General features: G+C 47.8%; 2 long non-coding RNA genes across 2 annotated transcripts; both read right to left on the reverse strand.

Moving 5' to 3' along the window:
- Positions 1 to 1099: 1099 nt before the first annotated feature.
- LOC122384546 lies at positions 1100 to 2987 on the reverse strand. Its single transcript, XR_006257057.1, has 2 exons — positions 2559 to 2987; positions 1100 to 1481 (listed from the first exon to the last, which is right to left on the reverse strand). It is a non-coding gene; the product is annotated as an uncharacterized LOC122384546 (long non-coding RNA).
- A 9648-nt stretch (positions 2988 to 12635) lies between these two features.
- Positions 12636 to 14072, reverse strand: LOC122384575. Its single transcript, XR_006257061.1, has 2 exons — positions 13483 to 14072; positions 12636 to 13115 (listed from the first exon to the last, which is right to left on the reverse strand). It is a non-coding gene; the product is annotated as an uncharacterized LOC122384575 (long non-coding RNA).
- Between the last annotated feature and the right edge of the window lie 8482 nt (positions 14073 to 22554).

Below are 22554 nucleotides of genomic sequence, written 5' to 3' on the forward strand. Positions count from 1 at the left end.
CGCTAAAGCCAGCTGTAATGGGATCTCGTATTACAGGAAATGGCCGCGCCGGTACGTGTATATGCGCACTTTCCCAGTTTTGCGGTAGTGCAGTGTTTGGTCGTCCCGTCTCATGCACTTACGGACGTAAATAAATGGACACTACGTGACGCTGAAAATATTTTACACACAGTGCAGAATCATTGGAACTAAACTGAATGTGAAAATAGCTGCGTGATGACCGGGATCGCGCACCGTGAAAGGTTGTACTACAGCGAACGGAGCAACCTAATCGGCAACCGGCCGGCCGCCATGCATTTTCTGAGCGTCGTCCCGAAATTCTAGGCTAACCACGGACTGGCGGTTTTTTGTTATTAAGTTACCTGGACAGTGAAGGATTTATCTTGACTGCAGTAAAAAGTTTTTCGTTCACTTGTATAGAAAGCGTTGATCTTCAAAAAGTCCTGTTGAATATTGTGCTAGATCACCAAAGCATTAATTGAAAAGCTAAATTTGATATCACGCCATGCATAGGAATAAACAAATTTACCATGGACTAATGAACCCCTAATATCATGCTTTACTCCCTGTGTGTATGATTTACGGCCGGCGTGCCGACATGTAATGGTCTTGCATCAATAACCCGGGAAACCAGCGGCGCCGCATTAATTCTGTTTGCGGCTCCTATTTATGGACGCAAATGGCGTAATTAGTCGGCCGCGCTGAATGTTTGCAGAAAATCATCTGTCAGACATGAGTTACGGTCCCACCGTAACATCCTGCACATATTCTGTTCGTGATCCAGGCCGCAATGTAATTTCACTGACTCGCTTTTCTGTGCAGTTCTGTAGAATCTATTGTTTACACAAGAGTCTCATGAACGGGCCACCGGAAGGGCCTCTGAACTTTTTTTACGTTCGCTTCATGCTGCATTTCAAAAACCCCGTTACATTGTGTGCCATAAGCGACTGCCGAGAGATGAAAAGAATCCGAAATTACGCTATGTTCAAGCACGAATCACATTGGGAAACATACCTACCAACAAGATGTGTGGCAATAATTACGAAATGGAGGCTTCTGATAACACTACTGGCGCCGATGTGTTTATCCAAAGAGATTGTTAATAGTTATAATATGTATACAGGTGTGTGCCTTGAAGTCCTGGACGGTTGTCGAAGGGCTTGATGGTAACGACGTTAGTGCAAAATGCGGCCTGGACGTGCTTGGTAAACTAGATATCTAATGATGTTCATTTTCCTGCGCTGCTTTTTTAGTGGCCACCATCACAAACAGACATAGAGGGTAGGCATTGATGCTGCTAAGTTGAATAACACATCCAAATACATGTGGCCAGTTTTCACGCCGTCTCATGGTTCGGAGTTATACAAATTCGCCGCTCAGATCCGCCGCTCAGACTTGTGATGCGATGACCGGCGACCGGACGAAAGGCGGCGTCGCCTGGTTGGAAATGTGATTTTTCTTGAGCCAGGTGATACGGTGATCTGGGGAAGGAAATGCACTGGTTAGTCACACGTGAAATTAACTCCTTGGATGACTGGTTGGCTGACATATCAGGTATCCAGCAAATATAGTTGTTTGTCGTTTAATGGCAGTTCAAAGGCTGAGTGTTTAATACGTATGTAGTCTCCCGCTGCTAATGCATTGATCCTGTAACCCATCCTATAAAAAATATGCAAACAACTACAACTACAACAACAACAAAGATGAGCCTGGATATGTCAAATGCTTAAAGATACTTCACCTTCGCATTCATCTCTAAGATGAAGATAAATACTTCGATAGTTATTGGCTCAGGCCAATTAGGTAGGCATATCGAAAGCAGGAGTCAGCAAAGGTCAAATGTCCAGATTAGAATATTTGGACAAATGAGTCAACACTTCGTATAGTAGATGGCTCGAGTATAGCGTAGGTATGGGGCAGTTGATGCTACCTGTTGTGCCTCAATACCGGTTTTGATTTGCTAGTGTTATTGTGATGTGCGTTAATGCAGTTTCCGCGTCTAAGTGGTGCTACTGTTATGTGCGCAACTGCAGTTTCCACGCAACTACTATAGTGCTTTCTCTGTGTGCTACATCGCAGCACGGTGACCATCGCAGTTTCTGTGCAGCGGGTGCTACTGTTACTTGCGTCAACGCAGTCACTACCGGTCACTTCTTTTGGCATTGCTTTTGCGTGCATGAATGCAGTCTATGCAGTGAAATTCGCACGGTGTGATCTCACAGTGAAATTGTGATCAAGTGAAATTCGCTGAACAGTGACCTTAATTGATCAGAAATTTATTATGACTTTTATTGGTTGCATGTGACCATACACTCCTAACCAGCTAGCATTTTTTTTTTTTTTTAGAAAAGGGGTAATCATCTCATCACTCATCAGACAGTGTCGTATGAGTCAGTAGGTTTTGAATCGTACTTATGCTTGGCTATCACCGCTATATTATTTTAAGCATGCCGCACAGGTAAGTACTGATTCATCGGGATATTATCAACAATTTGCAATGAAAATCATAGAGCATATAATATTCTACTTGGCGACTAAGATAATCCCCTTTTACTTACCAAAAACTGGTTGCTATTTGGATCTTCTTTCGCAATATCCATAAAGTAGTTCTTCTTTTTGTTTTTGGGGTGAATGATCGACAGGATTCTCATTGTTAACAGCATTTTGGAGGTCTCGGACAATTTGGAGCTGGTCTGAAGAACATGCTTAAAACTGTGAGCAGAACACCGAAGCAGTTGAATACAAAGTGGATTGTGCAACAGACGATTTTAAGAATTTTATCGTGAAGGAATCGGTGGAGGCAAAATAGTGTGTCGAATAGCCAATCAGGGAACAGAACTAAAATGAATATAAGAATCGTGACATAGGCGCAAATTGAGGTGTCATCCATGGCTATAATTTGAAGCTGCAGCGCTTGAGACAAACATTAATTTTAATTCGATGTGCACAGTGGCTGCTAACGGTACGCCAGGCATTTCAGTGAATTTAATTTTTGCCATCTCGCGCTAGACTCGTGCTTTTATAGAACATATTTTTCTGACAGGCGTGACTTTCCACTGCGCGTATGATGGAGATTGCTTACGCACGTTTTGGATGCTGACGCCACTCAAAAAGTCGTTGATGGATTTTTAGTTTCAGTTTTTTTAACGTAAACCGGGCCCTACTGGGGTCTGCGCATAACGCGCCCTACTCGGGGGGGGGGGGGCTATTCATAATCTCCCCCTCCTAACTCCGAAACTACTGGGCCGATCGTCAAAATTCAAACGGCGGCTGATAGCCCCGGAAAAAACTGTTGAGCGAAACCTAATTTCATTGACTTCGAGGTCACCGATGACGTCTCAGGTCAGGTCATAGTAAAAATTATCGAGAATTGGCTTGTTCACATTTTGGGCTCTGGTCGCCGTCTTACAAGCCAGATTGGGCTCATTTTTGGTTTACACACTCGGTGAACAGATGCTCTAGATACCCTGAGGGTACCAAACTTATACTTTGATTTTCAGATCAGGGTTAGGTCATCACAGGTCACGAAAATCTCATGTCATGCATCGGTCACGTGACACATCTTTATGGTCCATTTAGCCCATAGATTTCGAATTTGATGTCATTGGAGGTCATTTTGAGTGGAATTTAGCCTAGGTCCGGTCACTTTCATGTAAAAAAAGGTCAAATTTTGAAGTTTGAAGAAGTTGAACAAAAAAGTGTATCGGATGTAGTTTGAGCTCAGGAAGACGATGGTGCTATTTATATTGGTGTACAATGTCAAATACGTACTGAAAAATTGATTTGATAAATTTATAATCGTGAAATTTTACTATAATGCGTATAACTTGGCCATTTTTGAACATATCTGGCTAAAACTTGCTAGAGTAGGGGAAGTTGGGGCAATGCCGGAGTTGGGGCAAAGCCGAAATTTGAGATATTTCGAAAACCGTAAGACATGGATGCCACCTGTCAGTGATGCTCTGAAGCTTAAGTGACTACAATTATCGCATGTTTGTTACGAGTCGTCATTCGGAATACTTCGGCTGTGAGGGCGCCAAGAGCGTTTTCAAGGTACGCGTTCCTTGTACTACATGCGCCTTTGAAGCTGCATTTCTTACTCATTATGCTACCGTTTGTCTGGCCAATTCGGTCAAGTAATCTTCAGCATGTCTTTGCATATAAGTGTGCTGCCTATTTGAAATTTATACGGCACGTTGAAAAGTTATGGGCCTGCAAATGAAAGTATGCTGGCTGGGGTAATGCCGAAAACGTGCAATTACGCACGTTAAAGCATGCTACGTGGACTTTACTGCTGTAGAATAGCAACGCGAATTTTTAGTCACACAAATTACACTTTCAACCGACACAACGGCCGGTTACCTATGAGGAATTATTTAGGCCTGGCATTTTCTTATTATATCACACAATTATAACTTCCGAGTGTGCACCAAGCGTCCTCAAGCTCTTAAAGGGACCCTCCCACCTTCAAAAAAGTTAATGAATTGGCATGAAAGTGATGTCGCTCGGTTCAGAAAGAGCAAAAATGAATATCTACCAAATTTCATCGAAAAATATTCACCGGTTTTCAAGATATTAGACTTTTACTTTTGTTTACTTTTTGGGATCTCCGCTGTTCCTAGCGACTTTATTTGAAAGTGCGGCATTTGTTGCGCGCAAAGCAGCATATACCACCGCGTGCTGCCAAACGTTTTAGTAAAAGATTTAAAAATCGTTAGATCTCCGCTGACGTCACAAATTCTAAGGGGGCATACCAATGCATTAGCCCCTTAGAATCCGAAAACTGCAAGTTTAAAATTCCATATCTCCGAATTAAAGCATTTTTCGATGTTGTGAATGCCCAAACCGGTATTTTCAGGCCATGGCCACCAATTTGGCTATCTCAACTCAAAACTAATGTTAAGGTGGGAGGGTCCCTTTAAAACGCGTGTCAGCTTTGATAAATTCTGGATAAAGTTTGAGATAAAGTGGCAAAACATCAATGTCGGCATTCCCCGTAGATCATTTCTCCCATTTTCGGCTTTCCCCGCAGTCCGGGGCAACGCCGAAAAAGTCACTTCTTTGATATTTTTAGTTTGTGCGCTTAACGGTATGCGAATTCATCAAATGCGCCTGGTAGGGGAGAGTGGGGTAAGATGCCCAGGGTGGGAAAGACGCCCCACCCCCTCCAGCGGCGAAACAAAGAATCGAACCTGGAAATTAATGTTCTTAGCGTAAAGCGGAAGCCTGCCTTGTTAACAGCACAAAAATTTGCGAAGCTCAGTTGGGCAACGGCTGGCTGGTGATTGCATGCTTTTTATTTGCTGCTTTCAAAACAATATTTTGGTGTCAAAACATTGTAAATATCAAAGAAGGTAGATAATTTTTGAGCCCCTTGCTATAGTGGTGATACATTAACATGCGTGTACTGTGTCCCGATTAGTTTGTTTCAGGGTGTAGTTTTATGGCTAACAAATTGTACTGATTTAATGTTGCTTCGGTACCTTGGGGTAAGATGCCCCCTGTCCTGATGGGGAAAGACGCCCCCCTAAATCCGTAGGCTGTCCTCCAAGCAGCCCGTCAAATCATTTATTACATACTTGTCATGAGAGACAAAAGCCGATCTGGGACTATTGAGAGTCCAGTACGGTCGGGTGCTCCCCATGCCGGTCTCTCGGCACACACAGCGACTTTTGGGCGGCATCTGACTCTGAGAGCCCTCACGACGGCCTCTGTGGGCCCCATTATTGGCTCCAGGGCCCCTCATGACATCTTTTGAGGGCTCCCACGTTGGCTCCACGGGCCGCGCTGGTATCTGCGGTCCCCACGATGGGCTCGAGGGCCCCCAAGCATCATGAAGACCTATAAGGGCCCCCACAGTGGTCTCCGAACGCCACCACGGAGGCTTGTTTGGCCGCGCTGGACTATGATGGCCCTAACGATGACCTCTGAAGCCCCTTACGACTACTTTTGAGGGCCCTTACGATGACGTTTGGTGTCTACTACAGTCTCGAAGGGACTACTGATTCGTTCAGGCGATTCACGTGCCCATTTATGCCACTTATAGTGCAGGGGGCATCTTACCCAACGCCAGGGGGCGTCTTTCCCACCCTGTGGGGTAAGATGCCCCCTTTCACTTCTTCAGAAAAATGCTTAATAGCAAAAAAAGTTATCATATTTCAGCCACGAAAGTGTGATATTTTTGGAGAAAAATGATGTCGGCTTCCGTTGAAACTCCAAGTTTTTGCTTTCCGATCGTCATTTTCGAATAATATATGACATAGTAAAACCCTGGGCATCTTTCCCCACTCTCCCCTATGTTTGAAAGGCAAAAGACTGGCCTCTCGAATGACGCCAACAAGAATAGTTTATGTTGTCTACCTTGCGTGCTACGGGCGTCAGAAAAAAAGTATTCGGCGTTCCCCCAACTTCCCCTAAGTCATAAGCATGTGTTCTATCACATATATTCCGGTTTTTTTAAAAGTCAAAAACCTTTTGAGAAAAGAAGATAAAAATATAAATTTTGAATTTTTAAATATATAGGTACTTTTATTTTTCAAATTGGAAATCCGAGACAGCAGTTTGATAGCGTAATCTATTCTGAGTCCTCTCGTGCAAAGAAATTGGATTTAGCTTTAAAACTGAGCTCTTGGGAGCGATTGCCGTGGTTCAATGTTTTGCGTCGAAATCGGCCGAACATGACGTCACTCTGACGTCATTTCCGGCCGACCTATGGTAGCTACGAAGTTCATTTTTTGACACAAGGTGTCAACTTGATGCAGCCAAAAGTACTGAAAGTTTGGCGTCGATACGTCAAGCGGTTTAGAAGCTATTGCAGAAAAACGGGAGGGGGCTATGAATAGCACCCGCCCAGTGGGGCACGGGTTAACATCTAACTTGACCGATGCAAAATACACGGTAGAAGCTGTTGACTTGACTAAAGGCTGAGACAGTCTCTTTCCGCGTTCAGGAAATCGCATGCGAGAGCCTATTCAAATACATTATAATTCTTCCCGCATCAATCGCATCCGGGAGGTGCGTGCGATTGATGCGAGCGTGCTTCCATGTATTTTAATAGGCTCTCGCATGCGATTTCCTGACTGTGCAAATGGTCTGTTTCAGGCATAAGACGAAACTTGACCAAATCCCGATACACCAGCGTCCCAACCCTTCTTCGCTCGGTAACTCACATCACTATGTGTCAGGCGGAAACCTTCATCTTTTCATCATCGTCTACCCTGCAGAGAGCATTTTGCGTGTTGCATGGAAATGCGGACTGTGGAGGTAATAGGCCGTCGTTATTTTCATCCCTAACGTGATGCTACGTTTCGGCACGACGACGCGAACCTGCATCAGATCGATCCGCTTTGACTGCATCACTCTTTTACTGATCTTTATTTGATTTCAGATTATGCCGATTTTGGATTTTTTATTCGGTATGTAAGTGGGTGCTTACTGCTTAGGTGAATAGCCTAAATAGAATAGAACTGCTTGCTGGACTAACCTACCGGCCACATAGGCAGAGAGATAAGTATTGACAATATTGTGGCGCTGCATATTCAATGAGACTTTTGCAAACGGAATGAGTTTAGCCATAGGAAATCGTGACTGGTATTCGTGATTGCGCCGTTTTAGATGGTTGCCGAAAGACCTGAAATGATTGCTATTATAATTGTGTCATTACGTTATTGGCTGGGCTATGTCACGAATGCATGCATCTTCAGCTTCAAAGCCGCCCCGAACGTTTTCCACGGTGTGTCATTATCTACGAGGAGCTCTGCCATTTGCATGCTTGTGATGAACAGCATACAAAGTGCAAAAGCTGTGCATGTGATCGTTCGGAACAGAGATGCTTCAGGCATCAAATTAAACGTAAAAAAATATTTGCCAGTGCTGCTCGAAACTCAAAAAATTCACAAGGCTGACTTGTGTTTTTTTTTTCTTGCTGCTTACGAGACACCACAAAGCCTTGCATTTGGGCCCGGTCAAAAGGCTGATTTCACCGATGCTTTTTGTTAATTTTGGCCAATAGCGATGTTGGTTTAATGAAGAGAGTATCTCTTATTGTCACGTTTAGGGTTAAATCGCCTCTATGTAATCTAAATGGTCGTGTGGGTCACTCGATAAGTGACCCACACGACCCACTCGCCGTATGGCTTTGCCATACATATGTAAAGCTGCTTATACCCGAACACTCTCTAGCTCCGGTCATTTCACATGCCTACTATGATTGGCGCCGTTTTCGTAATCCCATCGTTTGATCCGTCACTATCCAGGCCTTTCAGGTGTCTTATGATGAGTCAGGCGCGCACACAGGATTTTTGAATGGGGGGGGGGCACGACCTTCGAACTGGGCCCCCCATGCCGAAGGCCCCCCCCCCCAAAAAAAAAAAATACGGTCCACGGGGCTATATTTCGGTTGGTTTGAAGCTTGAGCAATTGGTTTGTCAATGCATGGTAAAACAATTATTTCGGTACCAGCTTAATTTTCAAAACATATATATTTTTACGCTAGGCTGTTTTTTTCTCAAATGCGAATCAGAGCCGGTACATATACCTAATCATCTAATTTATTACGTAAAACATTTCATTAATAAACATTTTTGCAGGTCCCTCAGAAATCAGCCCCGGGCAGCGACTGACTGCCGGCCGGCCGACCGGCCCCGGGTGGCTAGAAGCAGGGGCCGGTCACTGTTTGGCCCAGATGTGTAGGAGCGGGAGCAGCACTCCTTTTTCACGTATATTCGCATATTTTTTTAGGCACATCGACATGAAATGTCATTATATCTGATACGATGCGGGATCACAGACTAGAGATCCAGCTTATAACTTATATTTAATGCTTAACCAATGAATCAAATCAACAGGACTATGTACGATGCATGTCGGACACGTACCCAGAATTTCGCCCAGGAGGGGGTCACCTGCTGGTCACCTGACCCCGGGCCCGCGAGTCACCCGGGCGCCCGGGGTCAGCTCAGGCAAGGATGTACCCAGGACCTTTCGATGGGAGGAGGGAGGCACGGTGGGTCCAGTCTCACTGGCAGACGGGTCTCTTTAAAACGGTCTTTGCATGAGAAAATGTGGAAAATTGGCAAGCAAAAGTATCATTTATGCCCGAGGAGTGTGCCTAATGTACACTAATGCCTAATTTATATGGTATTTTACGAGCGAGCGAAGCGAGCGAGCTCCTCAGAGTCACCGGTGTGTGGCGCGTTCAGAGGTGCCAGTGAAAGGCCGTCAGATGCGCTGGTGTTGGGTCCTCACAGGCGCCGTTGCGGGGTCTTAGGGCTTAGAGACACTGGTGGGGCCATCATTGGCATGTGTGTGGCCCTGCAAAATGGCCTGCAAGTGGAAAGTGGCCCGTCATAGGCTGGCAAGGACACTCGGAGGCTGGTAAGAGGCCCTCAGAGTCGCTGGTACGTGGCCCTCAGAGGCGTCGGTGTGGGGACTTTCAGAGCCGCCGATGTAGGCCCTTAAGATGCGCTGGTGGGGGTCCCTTGGAGGTGGGGCGAGGGGCCTCGCAGTTGCCGTTGTGGGTGCCTTTAGAAACACTGGTGTGGACCGTGTGTCTATCACATACGGATGTGGAGCCATAGCAGCCAATCCCTCGTTGGCCGTTACTACTTAAGGCCCTGAGCGGCCGGCGAGGTCTCTCAGAAACCGGCATTGGGCCTTTATGAAGAAAATTGTGGCTACATAGGAGCCAATGACGTCCCCCCACAAGCCCTGTGGTGTCCTTCCGAGTTGAAGTGCGGCCAGCGCGAACCCTCTGCTACCAACTGGCGCCGCAGGGCCCCTCGGTTTCGAAGGAACCCTAAACCCGAGAACGGGCACGTACCCCCTCGCTCCCTTGCTATGTCACTGAATCCAAGTGATGGGACCCTTTAGGTAATCAGGGGCGTTTCAGATGACCAGGGGTTTTCAATTGATCAGGGGCCCACCAGGTGACCATGGGCCCCTCTGGTAACCAGGCGCCCCTTAAGTAACCAGGGACCCCATCAATAACCAGGGCCCCTCAGTAAACAGGGGCCACTCAGGTAAGTGTAGGAGTCCCGCAGATAACCAGGGCCGGCAAGGTTTCTCAGGTCCGTTTTTTGACAAGGCTCTTATTGACTCAGGTGCGAGCCCTTTGCCATCAGCAGAGGGCCCTTTCAAGTCTTTTGAGTTCCGTTTAACGTCTCTTGAGTTCCCATTGAGGCCTTCTAAATGCCCTTTGAGCAGTCGAGGGGCCTTTGAGGCCTTTTGAGGGTCTCTTGACGTCAGATGAGGACCGTTGGACGCCAGCTGAGGATCGTTTTTGGGCCTTCTGATGGCCATTAGACGCCAATGGATGACCCTCTGACACCAACTGGGGCCCTCTGACACCAGCTAAGGGCACTTTAACCCTATTCCTGGCGGGCTCCGCCGGGACAAGAAACTGGCGGGGGGGGGGCCGATTCGGCCCCCCCTTCAGATCTCAAAAACTACACATCGCAGCGACAAACGGTAAACGGCATCGGATACGCACGGTCAAGATCTACAATTTTTACAAAGGTCATTTTCAGGTCAGGTCAAAGATGACGTCACAGGGGTCGAAAAAGTGAAAATGGCGGCGCTAGATATGGAGAGAGTTTTTCTCGAATAACTTTCGAATTAGTCAAGATAGGAACAAACTAAGGGCATCATCGTGATCCTCTCGTCAATCCGCATCGAATGATATATATGTTGACCTCGAAAGGTCAAGGTCAAAGGTTGACCTCAGGTCACGTGACCTCGAGGTCATCATGTATATCATTCGATGCGTCTTGACGAGCTGAACACAATGAGACCATCCACGCGTCTGTATCTTGTTCCTGTACGGAGTTATTGGCCAAAAACCTTTGGTGACCTTTGATGACGTCACATGACCTCACAGCTGCCCAACAGCAAAACAGACCTCAAGATAGTGAAGGTTGATCGTATATGAAGTCATGTATGGTATATGGGGCAATTCCGACCCGTTTTAGTGGTAAAAACAGGGAGTTGATTTTTCCCCCATTGACTTATAATGGGGAGGTCGCGAAACTGACCTGACCTTAGGTCACCGATATCAAAATTTCGAGATATACAAATTGCACATACTGGTACCCTAACTAAAGCCTGAAGAGAAGAAATTGATCGGTCAAAAACTCTAGCTCTGGCGTGATTGCAAACTTTTCTGAGGTAGGGTCACCAAACCGCCTCTGGTGACCTGACCTGAGGTCAGATCAACTCAAAATTTTCAGACATGTTGCGTAGAAGCCTTTTAGGAAAAGTCAGAAAATTTGAGCTTCGTAGCTCAACGCGTTTGGGAGAAATAACCAAAAAACCTCAGGGGGGCTCCTGAGGCCCCCCCCCCCGCCCGCCAGGAATAGGGTTAAGTTTGACGCTAGCTCAGGGCCCTCTGACATAAGCTGGGGGGTCCTCTGACGCTAGCTCAAGGCCCTTTGACGCTCTTTAAGGCCTTCTGAGGGCCCCTTGAGGTCTTCTAAGGGCCCCTTGAGGCTTTTTGAGGGCCGCTTGACGCCAACTGAGGACCGTTTGAGGCCTTCTGATGGCCATTTGGCGCCAGCTGGGGCCATCTGGCACCAGCTGGGGGCCCTCTGTCACCAGCTAAGGACCCTTTAGAGCCTTCGGAGAGCCATTTGACGCAAGGGCATGGCCCTCTGACGCCAGCTCAGGGACCTTTGACACCCTTTAAGGCCTTCTGACGTCCGTACTCCGTTTGACGTTAGCTGAGGGCCCTTTGAGGCTATCTGAGGGCCCTTTAAGGCCATCTGAGAGTCCTTTGAGGTCATCTGAGGGCTCCTTAAGGCCATCTGAGGGCCCTTTGACACCATCTAAGGGCCCTTTGACACCAGATGAGGGCCCTATGACGCTAACTGAGGGCCCTTCGAGGCCATCTGAGGGCCTTTTGAGACCATCTGAGGGCCCTTTAAGGCCATTTGAGGGCCCGTTGTACACGGTCTTCGGTGGTCTAAGGATTAGTTAGAGGCCCATTTGAGGCGGCCTTCGGCCGCCTCAAATGGGCCCCTTCCTTCGAGTTGGGCCCCCCAACTCGAATGGGGGGCACGGGCCCGTGTGCCCCCCCCCCTTGTGTGCGCCCTTGCGAGTCGTCGACTCGTCAGGCTAGCGCTAGACGTCCTCATCCCTCATTGGCTATTATCACCTCCTAGCCGATAAATGTCAAATTCGTTTGATGAATACTCTCATTCACTCTATAATTCACACGCCTGCCAGTTTGCATCCTTGTTTGACTGTATAGCTATAATTTTCTCTTTGAATGTCGATCTTAATAAATCATGCTACAGCACAGGCACGGCCTTGCCATACTGATGTGGGGACGTAGTTAATTAAGTTAATCTCAGACCTATGAGTCGCAGCTGATGTCATATAATCAAAAGCGGACGAATATATAAGAAGTTAGCAAGCGTTCAGTAGAAGCTCTCATTCAAACAACTGCCCGCTAACAATACACGTGTGGCCTTCTTAGATAGGTAGCATCCGGATCAAAACATAAAATTAATGAGTGTCTTGGCTGTATAATCTACATAATCTTTACTTCCATGCCTGGCCCGGGGTCTGAAAATAAGCTGATAGACATTCAAAGGAAAAATGGGTGTGATGCAATTTTACTTAGCGAATATTATACGTTATTTGGGGCGCGTTTCGGGTTTTATATTTATTCACATTTTTTCGGAACATGGGTATCAAAATCGACAGAAGATAGTAGGTACACGACATTTCGTCAGGTATAACCGAAAAATGCATTATTTTTGCCCATGTGAATCACTGCTCAGCACACATTATGGAACACCATCGGTAGATCTGAGATGGAACACTGCACTGCATAAGTCGAAATTGAATCCGTGCCTGCCGTCTCGCCTTGGCAAACGTCCTCCGTTCGACCTCCCGCAATGGACCGCTGCTGGCTGGCGTGACTTCACCGGCGTCCCATCACTCCCTGCTTCGCCCTCGCTCGTTCATCAGCAGGTGCAGGCGATCGGACTGCGCCCTCCACAGTCCGTCCCATTCGCAGCGGTCCGCGGTCTGAATCGGCAGACTGATCCCATCGTCCGCCGGCAGTGCCACTCGCGTCACGTGATGTGACGGCCCCCGACAGGCCGGAGGTGCCTCTGCAACACGTTACGGTCGAACAGTGACGACCGTCACAGGTGTGACGCAGTGACACGAATATAAAGGCGTTAGGCGGTGACCGCCAGCCGACAACAGTGACACATAAGAGAGATGACACATGCTTGTTACAGTGTGGGTGGCACTGTTGTCAGTTGGGCCTATCACCTATCACACAAATGAAAGGGATGCCATTTTTAGCGCATTCAGTTTTAGATATCCTAGCCCGCCAACGTCGCTCCAAGCCAGGAAAAAAATGAGAGCACACCATAGGTAGGTACGCTTAGCTAACTAAAGGAACAAGCTCGACAGGGAACTAAAGAGTTAAATGCTATCAATGCGCGACGGTATTCGCTGTTGTCTACTTACCAGTGCTTGAAGATACATCTCCATTGTCTAATGGCAAACTATGCCATTTATGCCTCAGTTCTAAAGTCTTAGCATGGAAGAAGATGGAGGAACAATAGACATAGCTCTTGAAAAACGTCGTCCAACTCTGCCACTCAGCGTATCAGGAACGTCCAGTGAGTTAGCGGTGAATGACCCCTTCCATTCTTCAATTTTATCTTGCACGGGAGAGAAGTCAACCATAAAGAACACTAAAGACAAGACGAATACGAAAAATGTGAGGATGTTTAGTAGGCTTTTCTTGATGTTATTTGAAAGAGACAACGTAACATCGGAACACCACGATATGATGTAGATTAAAATGTCTGGAATTAGTGTCGGAAAACAACCCAGCAAAAGAAAGATCGCTAATCCTGTCCAATGAACAAGAGTGATTTCACTTAATATCTCATGAATTATGTCGAAATCGGTCATGTTGGTCTAGGTTATCATGATATCAAAACATTTCGGTTAAAGGCAAAAATATGAAAAATCAAAACTGTTCCATAGTGGTTGACTGTGATTTGGAGCCAGACAGGTGAGGTTAACGACATTACAAATTTTGAGACACTATTTTTATTTTGGCTGCTCGATAAGTAGAATGGAGACACGTGAGTTTTGCTTGTGGGCTTTTCCATGCAATGGGCACTTGCAATGGACATTGATCAATGAGCATGCAATGAACATTTAATTTCTGCATGACTGATCTCAACACGATGCAAAATGAGCCGATATGGAGAAAGTGTGCCGGCTGTTGTGTGAAATTTTTCCGATTAAATGCAAAATGCATTTAGCACGAATAATTCAATCGTACCTGTTCTGGCCATACCCTTGACTGGCACAGGTGATCAGTCTGCACATTGGAAAAGGCAAAGCAAGGTAAAATGAAAAATAAAATGGTGAGTTTATGTAGCCCAACAGGATTTTTGTGCATCCAGAAATTGTGTCGGGCACCTTATTCAGACAGTGCTGAAGTTCTGAATGCTGATTTATTACATTTATCTTATAAGTTACTTGTAGTTTCTTCAAGCATAACATATGTGGGGATTCTCCTTATTGCTTTTAAGACATGACAAAGGCGCCAAGGCTGATGCCACTTCTTCATGGAAATCTTTAACAATAACATTGCAGAGCAATGCATTGTAATTACTAGATCTGTGGGTGCACAATTATAGCTGCACCACTGCGTCTGAACATCAGCCACATCAATTTTAGGAGCTTGGCAAACACGAGCTCTGCATGCAACCTGGGCCCCAGTAATGGCCGCCACATGGCTGATGAGGCCTCACACAACGCAAGAACCCCCGGACGGTGACGGCTTGCATTTGAAGAAAGCATTCAGTGCACCGGTGGGCGGAGGAACTATTTCTCGCATTGACTGCCTGTTCGCCTTTGTGGCTGCCGGAAGCCATTCTGTACAGGAAATGCCCATATAGATACTCAATTACAGAATGACAATTTAACGCGAAGCTGCACACCGTCCTCTGTTTACCTCCCGGGACAAATCGGAATCGCCGCGTTAGGTCGACTATAGGTATGCTTACATCGATGCATTTAACTACTAGCGGATGTTCAGAGTCGTCGAGCAGTACACTAATAGCTGGTGTACGGATACGGTATCCGACCGCACGGGGCACCACTGACCCCACGATCTGTTGTACCCTGTGAACTGTTGACGGTCGGGACTTTCCACATCCCGATCGTGAGGTGCCGTCGATAAACTCTGCTGTCGACGACGATTATGTTGCATGTTCGGCTGGTAAGTGCATCATAGAATAGACCGAGAGATCACCAAATTACCTGGCCGCTATTTGTGCACACACCGCTCACTATTTCATGAGAAGGCACTCGTTGCTATCTGCGTTTCATCGACTCCGCCTGCAGTTGCGCATATACAACATGAACAGCACGGCCAATGATGCAAATTTGTTTGTGGCTCAATCTCTATATGTTTATTATGGACGTCGTTACCATCAACTGTATAAGCGCCGGGTTGAATATTTATGGAGCCCGGCACTGTTAAGATGCCGGGTTCCATATGAAGGCAGCAATGAAGGCTGATGTAATTTTATGACCAGCAGGCAATAATAGCTAACGCATGTGTGCTGAACCATTCAAAAGGTACGTTATTGAGAAGTCTGTGAAGAGAAAAGCACCGATCCAGTTTCTCATAGACATGTGACTGGACTTCTCATGGACTGTGCATGCAACACGCTCAAAATATGGTACATGCACAGCCTTACAACACTTCCGATACCCTAAACGCCCTCCCAAGCTTCCCGCTCATCTGATAGGTCCCCGTGTATAATCGGCTGTATGTACTTGACGTGTATGATCGCAAGTGAGATTGTTCTGATTGTGACAGTGTCCCTTTGACAAATGGCAGTAAACGCGGCCGACTGTGAACAAAGATCAGCCGCGCTGCATTGTTTCCCTCCCCCTCGTGTTATCTATGCTCAGGAGGGTGTGACGTGATGGTCATTTGCCAACCGAGTGAATGCTAGAACTCTGTTTATATTTATGCAACGTGAAATTGCATAGGGTGCTGTAAGTAAGAACAACATTGTCTGAAGGTGTTTGCCACGGAATGTGTATCCATTGTTCGCAAGCCTGTCGTTTGTGAATATTTAAATGCAACTATTGAATATCATCAGGAGAGGCACAGCATGAAGACGCTCACAAAAGCAAGAGAATCTGTTCAGAATTGGCTATAGGTATATGAAACAACTTCATCGCAAAGTCCTAGCTGGGTCCCATTTTCTAACAGCACCTTTCAGAGGCCACAGCATTGTCAACTCTTATCACATATTAAAGACTGTATGTCATGTTGTAGTAAAGCTGTTTCGTGTTAATTACGTGTGTAATGCATATGTATTGTAGGTTTGGACTTTGGTCACAGCTCCCGCTATCTCACTGTTGATGTCTGATGCGAGAGTCGGAGACGCCTTCTGTGAGAATACGAGACCCCTGCTGAAGACAAATCACTCATCGGTCAAAGGGTTTATAAATGCCAGTGGTTTTGTCCTCATCAGGGCGCATTATTTCATGCTCAAACGAAATGCATTTGCTTTCACAACTTTCGCCGTTTCGCGAATGTATTGTTTCATGACGTAAGAAAAGAGTAAAAAAGACATGCGATAAACACAAGTTTCGAAATTAAATACTCTTTTGGTGCTAATCGTTCAGCTGTCAGCATGGTGGGTGACATGTTACCAGCTCCTTGTACCTATCACGATAACGACAGAGTCTGTTACAGCTGGCACACTGCACTGTAGGCTGCATCCCGCCCCGCAGCTGCGGGCGCCTGGGTTCGCCGATATTTTTGTACATACGGTCCTCGTTTACCAACCCACTGTTTATCGAGTTATATGATCGCTTTACACGATGCATCGGTGGATTGTTTTCATTGATTGTTTGCAGCAGCACATAAAACAACATAAAAACGCCATAACCTAACACACTTCTCTATATATGTATAGAGAGAAATCTCAACATATACCTAGTGAAGTCTGTGGCTAACATAACAACATAACAATATAACAAAATAATAAACAACATATTATTAACATATGGCACATATAACTTATATAAACGATACCTATAACATAACAACGTAACATGCCATAAAAACGCTGCAGAGATATAATTGTCAAGACCAGGGCTAAGTGCTGGTCACCCATGGGGGCTGAGAGAAATGCTCACCATAAGCTGAAGATAAAAGCAACATAAGCACTAAACACCCCCGCCTCATCTGCAAGCTTTAGATGGCCGAACCTAGCGAGGAAAGGTATGAAAAGGTAAGGTTTAACTCTGGTCTACGCGAGTCTGTGCGGCGATTGGTATACGTTCACGGTTCTCTTTCTCTCTCTCCCTCTCCCCCCTCTCTCCTCTCTCTCTCTCCCTCACGTGTAAATCTGCATTGCGGATGCAGCATGCATTACGCACGTGAGTGTGTTTCCCTACTTTTCCTTGCAGTGGCGGGGAGGGGAGGGGGGTCGCAGTACCTCCCGCGCTGAGGGCGGATCCCACCTGTCTCGGCCCGCTGATTTGTATGGGTCTGTAGGCACAGCGGCTCGACCCTGTCCGTCGGCTCAGGCCGGTGGACCGTAGTCTGGACGTCTGGCCGCGAGGTCTGGAACCGTCAGCGGCGACGTTCAGCGAGCGACGACTGACAGAGGACGGGAGCTTCCAGCTGCTCAGCGGCTGAGCCATCAACCTCTCACACGGTAAACTTTTTAGTAATACCGCGAGCTATGCCAGCCGTTCACTGTGTGAGCTCCACCAACCATGCAGCACCAGCGGCTCACAGGAACAGCCGTTTAGCCATTTTGCACTAACGTGCGAGACGGCGGAGTGGCCACGCCGACCACCGATGGTAGCAGTAATTGCAATACGGCAGTACTGAATGGGCCATTCGCTGGATATGAACTGCGGCCAGTGACAGCTTTTCCGCAAAACTGTGCCGGAAGAGAGCGGCAGAACGATGCGGTTTTGGCAAATTGCGCCACAGCGTTACGATTACTGGATATAAATAGCATGTACTCGGTGTTTTCAACAGAAACGGTCATAAATGTCCCATTGGATTAGCGAATCTATTAGCGCCTCGCCAAAGGTTTTTCCAAAGAAGCTGAGTTTTTCACACGATAACCTCGATTGGCTATGATTTGGAGAAATGTTTAGATTAATTTGGAGGGATTCAAGGAAGCGATGATTGCATGCATTGTATAACGTGTTTTCTCTCTGGGAGAACCAGCATGGTTCTAGCACAAACTTCCACTTATCGCCGGTACGCTTTCCAAGAGTTAGATCATCTGGATTTGTTTTACACCTCTGCATAACTTATTTTTTTATACTAGGTATGTAACATATTAACAGCAACCAAGCTATGTTTTTCCGCCCATAGGTAATTTTTTTCTTTCGGCATTCTCCGAACAATCACCAAAAGCGATCAGTCCCCCTATGATCAGTTTCACAATGCCTGTATCTCTCCTCGCCCTATCGGTGCACGCGGTGACGAACGGTTGGGGTACCGCGGCGCCGCCGCTGTCTGCTTCATGAGTGACGCCGTCCGCCGAGGCCCCCGGCGCCGAGCGGCCGCCATTTTAGATAGCCGTAATGGACTGCTAAATCACCGCCCGTGAGAGCAGACGTGATTGCTTCCTTTGACACCGGCATATTCTCATTGCTCGGGCCAAGGAAGGGAAGCGAAGGCCAATGGGAGTCACTCACTCATGCCGATTTCTCATACGTGATTTATGATCCAGTGCGCATCAGTCTTTCACGCACAGCCTAGATTAAAATGCTGCATTTAGCTGCAATATGGAAATGATTTAACTCTTTAACGTATTATTTAGTTAGTCCTACCTGAAATATTGCGTCTGAATTTCGTGGCCGAATGATACTGGGTATTTTCTGTCGACCACACCCATTATACTGTCCGACCGCCGCCGGCCAGTGCGGCTTTCCGGGCGCCAGATATTCTCTGAAGCTGCTGAATTTTCCTCTGAATGACTGCTGCTGGCCGCGACCGGTGACCGGCCGATGGCACAGCATCTCTGCTCTCCTGGCGCTGGCAGAGAGCCAGCCGGCCACCATCCCGGTGCCCGCACTGTGCCGCGACGCGGGGCAATACACTCCCTGACCCAGATTCCGGCGATGGTGACCGTATAGAGTCTCACGGAGCGGATTGGACTCCGTTACACCTACCCGAAGACGCCACGCTCGGTCCGAGTGACTCGTCTGGAAGCATGCGTCGGTTCACGGTGGAGGACCGCATTTAATTAATTCCGTGACCTCACCGCACGTGAACCAGGAAGCGTGACGTTCTGCCTCGTTTGTCTTACATCAGCACCTGCAGCGTCCTGAAAAATATTTCAGTGCAACTAGCAGAGCTATAAGGAAAAATTATTATTTGATGCACGATCAGCTCTGTTGGGCCCCGCATGATTTGATGGCATGTGCACTGCACAGCACACATTCAAAACAATCAATATTGATTAATTGTAAACAGTTGCAACCGGGCGGCCTCTCTCTTTTCACCCATCATTCAAGTCGGTAGTCTCGAGTGTGAATGACGCCTGATTCCTGTACCTCGTGTTCACTATACACCCACTATACAGACGTCCTGCAGTGCCGCTCCAGCGATGGCGCGTCGGTAAAAAATCGGAGACACGCTCCGCTCGATACGGCCCGCTCGCTCCCCGCCGCCGTTTTGCCAACCGTGTGACGATTATTTTCGATTCCGGTCGTGGCTAAATGATGGGTTATCAGCGCGCTCCAAATGCAGCGGGCGCATGCAATGGCGCTGATAGACGAATGATGTCGTGAATTCGGTGTCTGTAGCTATTTATCGTGTGTCTTCATGGCGGCTGTGACGGCCCGTATGCAGCACAGATTACCTACAACCGCCTGTGCGCGCCTTGCAGTGCAGCGGTGAGCGTGCACGAATTTAGTGCACTCAGAGTGAATTTCGATGGCTAATGCGTGTAGGTATGAAGGAACATGCCTACTTTTGATTCCCTGCAAGTAGCGTGTAGCCTGACGTGGCTACGCCTCAGGCCCTCGAACCCACACCAGTGAGTACGTTTAGGAGCCCCATGGTTACAAATTTACGAGCCGCGTATCTAATACCAAATGAATGTCTCATAACTTATCCCGTGCAGCGTCTACACAAACTGGTTTGTAAAACTTTGAAACACTTCAGCATCTGATCTGATTGGACGGGAGCGCTGCGCGCTGGCCAATTACGTGAAGCCCGCTCAGTTGACTCCGCCCGCTGGCCGTGACCCCGCCTGCGCGCGGCGTTCCCGTCAGCCGGTCTTTGGCTGGCGCGTGCGGGCTGCTCGAGAGTGAAGACGAGGCAACGCAAACGGGAGATCGGCTTTAGTCAGGACGTGGGTTTTAGTCTGTGCACTCTGCAGTGTAGATGACTTTGAACTAGACGTGGCAAAAGGTGAAAATTTTGGAAACCAGACCCGAACCAGACACGACTGGACATTTCTGGAACCAGTCGGACCCCGCCCAAGTTGGAATCGGAACCAGTTGGACCCGTTCCCCAAATTCAATTAATACAAACTGTTTGTAGGTACCATTAGTTGCGTTATGTAAAATAGCCTTTTCCCACTGGGAATACTCATGAGCTACGGTGTGCAAAGAAACATGCATGCGCAAATATTTTTTTTCCACTCACTTCATAGATTGCAACCATGTGTAGTGTGCAAGACGTATGGTTTATGGTAGGACCCGGGGCCCGTTGGGCCCATCATAAAATTTCCAGGAACCGGTCTGAACCCATGTGGGTTCAGACCGGTTCTTTGGACCGGGTCATCGGGTCCACATTTTGCCACCTCTACTTTGAACTCGTCTCCAGGAGATAACAAAACATGATCCGATGAAGGTGACCCCCAAGACTAAAAATGTACTACGCAGGCGTTTTCACCGGCCTGCTGCTGGTAGTGTGCCATGCTCAGTAAGTAGTGGGGGGGGGGGGGGCGCCGCCAAATGCCCAGCTCACCGGGCGGCTCGGGGCGCCGCTTTACTGGCGGCCAGGCGGGCCCGGGGCGTCCGAGGGCGCCGCCCGACCGGCGACAGCTTGCATGCAGCTCTCTCGTAAACATATACGAGCTAGCCGAAGGGCAGAGGGGATTTACAAACGGTTGGACATGGGCCGGCAGTAAAACAGACGCATACAGACCGACAGACAGACAGACAGACAGACAGACAGACAGACATGGACAGATGAGCATCTGCGGACGGACGGACGGACGGACGGACGGACGGACGGACGGACGGACGGACGGACGGACGGACGGACGGACGGACGGACGGACGGACGGACGGACGGACGGACGGACGGACGGACGGACGGACGGACGGACGGACGGACGGACAGACAGACAGACAGACAGACAGACAGACAGACAGACAGACAGACAGACAGACAGACAGACAGACAGACAGACAGACAGACAGACAGACAGACAGACAGACAGACAGACAGACAGACAGACAGACAGACAGACAGACAGACAGACAGACAGACAGACAGACAGACAGACAGACAGACAGACAGACAGACAGACAGACAGACAGACAGACAGACAGACAGACAGACAGACAGACAGACAGACAGACAGACAGACAGACAGACAGACAGACAGACAGACAGACAGACAGACAGACAGACAGACAGACAGACAGACAGACAGACAGACAGACAGACAGACAGACAGACAGACAGACAGACAGACAGACAGACAGACAGACAGACAGACAGACAGACAGACAGACAGACAGACAGACAGACAGACAGACAGACAGACAGACAGACAGACAGACAGACAGACAGACAGACAGACAGACAGACAGACAGACAGACAGACAGACAGACAGACAGACAGACAGACAGACAGACAGACAGACAGACAGACAGACAGACAGACAGACAGACAGACAGACAGACAGACAGACAGACAGACAGACAGACAGACAGACAGACAGACAGACAGACAGACAGACAGACAGACAGACAGACAGACAGACAGACAGACAGACAGACAGACAGACAGACAGACAGACAGACAGACAGACAGACAGACAGACAGACAGACAGACAGACAGACAGACAGACAGACAGACAGACAGACAGACAGACAGACAGACAGACAGACAGACAGACAGACAGACAGACAGACAGACAGACAGACAGACAGACAGACAGACAGACAGACAGACAGACAGACAGACAGACAGACAGACAGACAGACAGACAGACAGACAGACAGACAGACAGACAGACAGACAGACAGACAGACAGACAGACAGACAGACAGACAGACAGACAGACAGACAGACAGACAGACAGACAGACAGACAGACAGACAGACAGACAGACAGACAGACAGACAGACAGACAGACAGACAGACAGACAGACAGACAGACAGACAGACAGACAGACAGACAGACAGACAGACAGACAGACAGACAGACAGACAGACAGACAGACAGACAGACAGACAGACAGACAGACAGACAGACAGACAGACAGACAGACA

The sequence above is a fragment of the Amphibalanus amphitrite genome, unplaced genomic scaffold (assembly GCF_019059575.1).
Source record: "Amphibalanus amphitrite isolate SeventyFive unplaced genomic scaffold, NRLGWU_Aamphi_draft 000193F_arrow, whole genome shotgun sequence".
Taxonomy (NCBI): domain Eukaryota; kingdom Metazoa; phylum Arthropoda; class Thecostraca; order Balanomorpha; family Balanidae; genus Amphibalanus; species Amphibalanus amphitrite.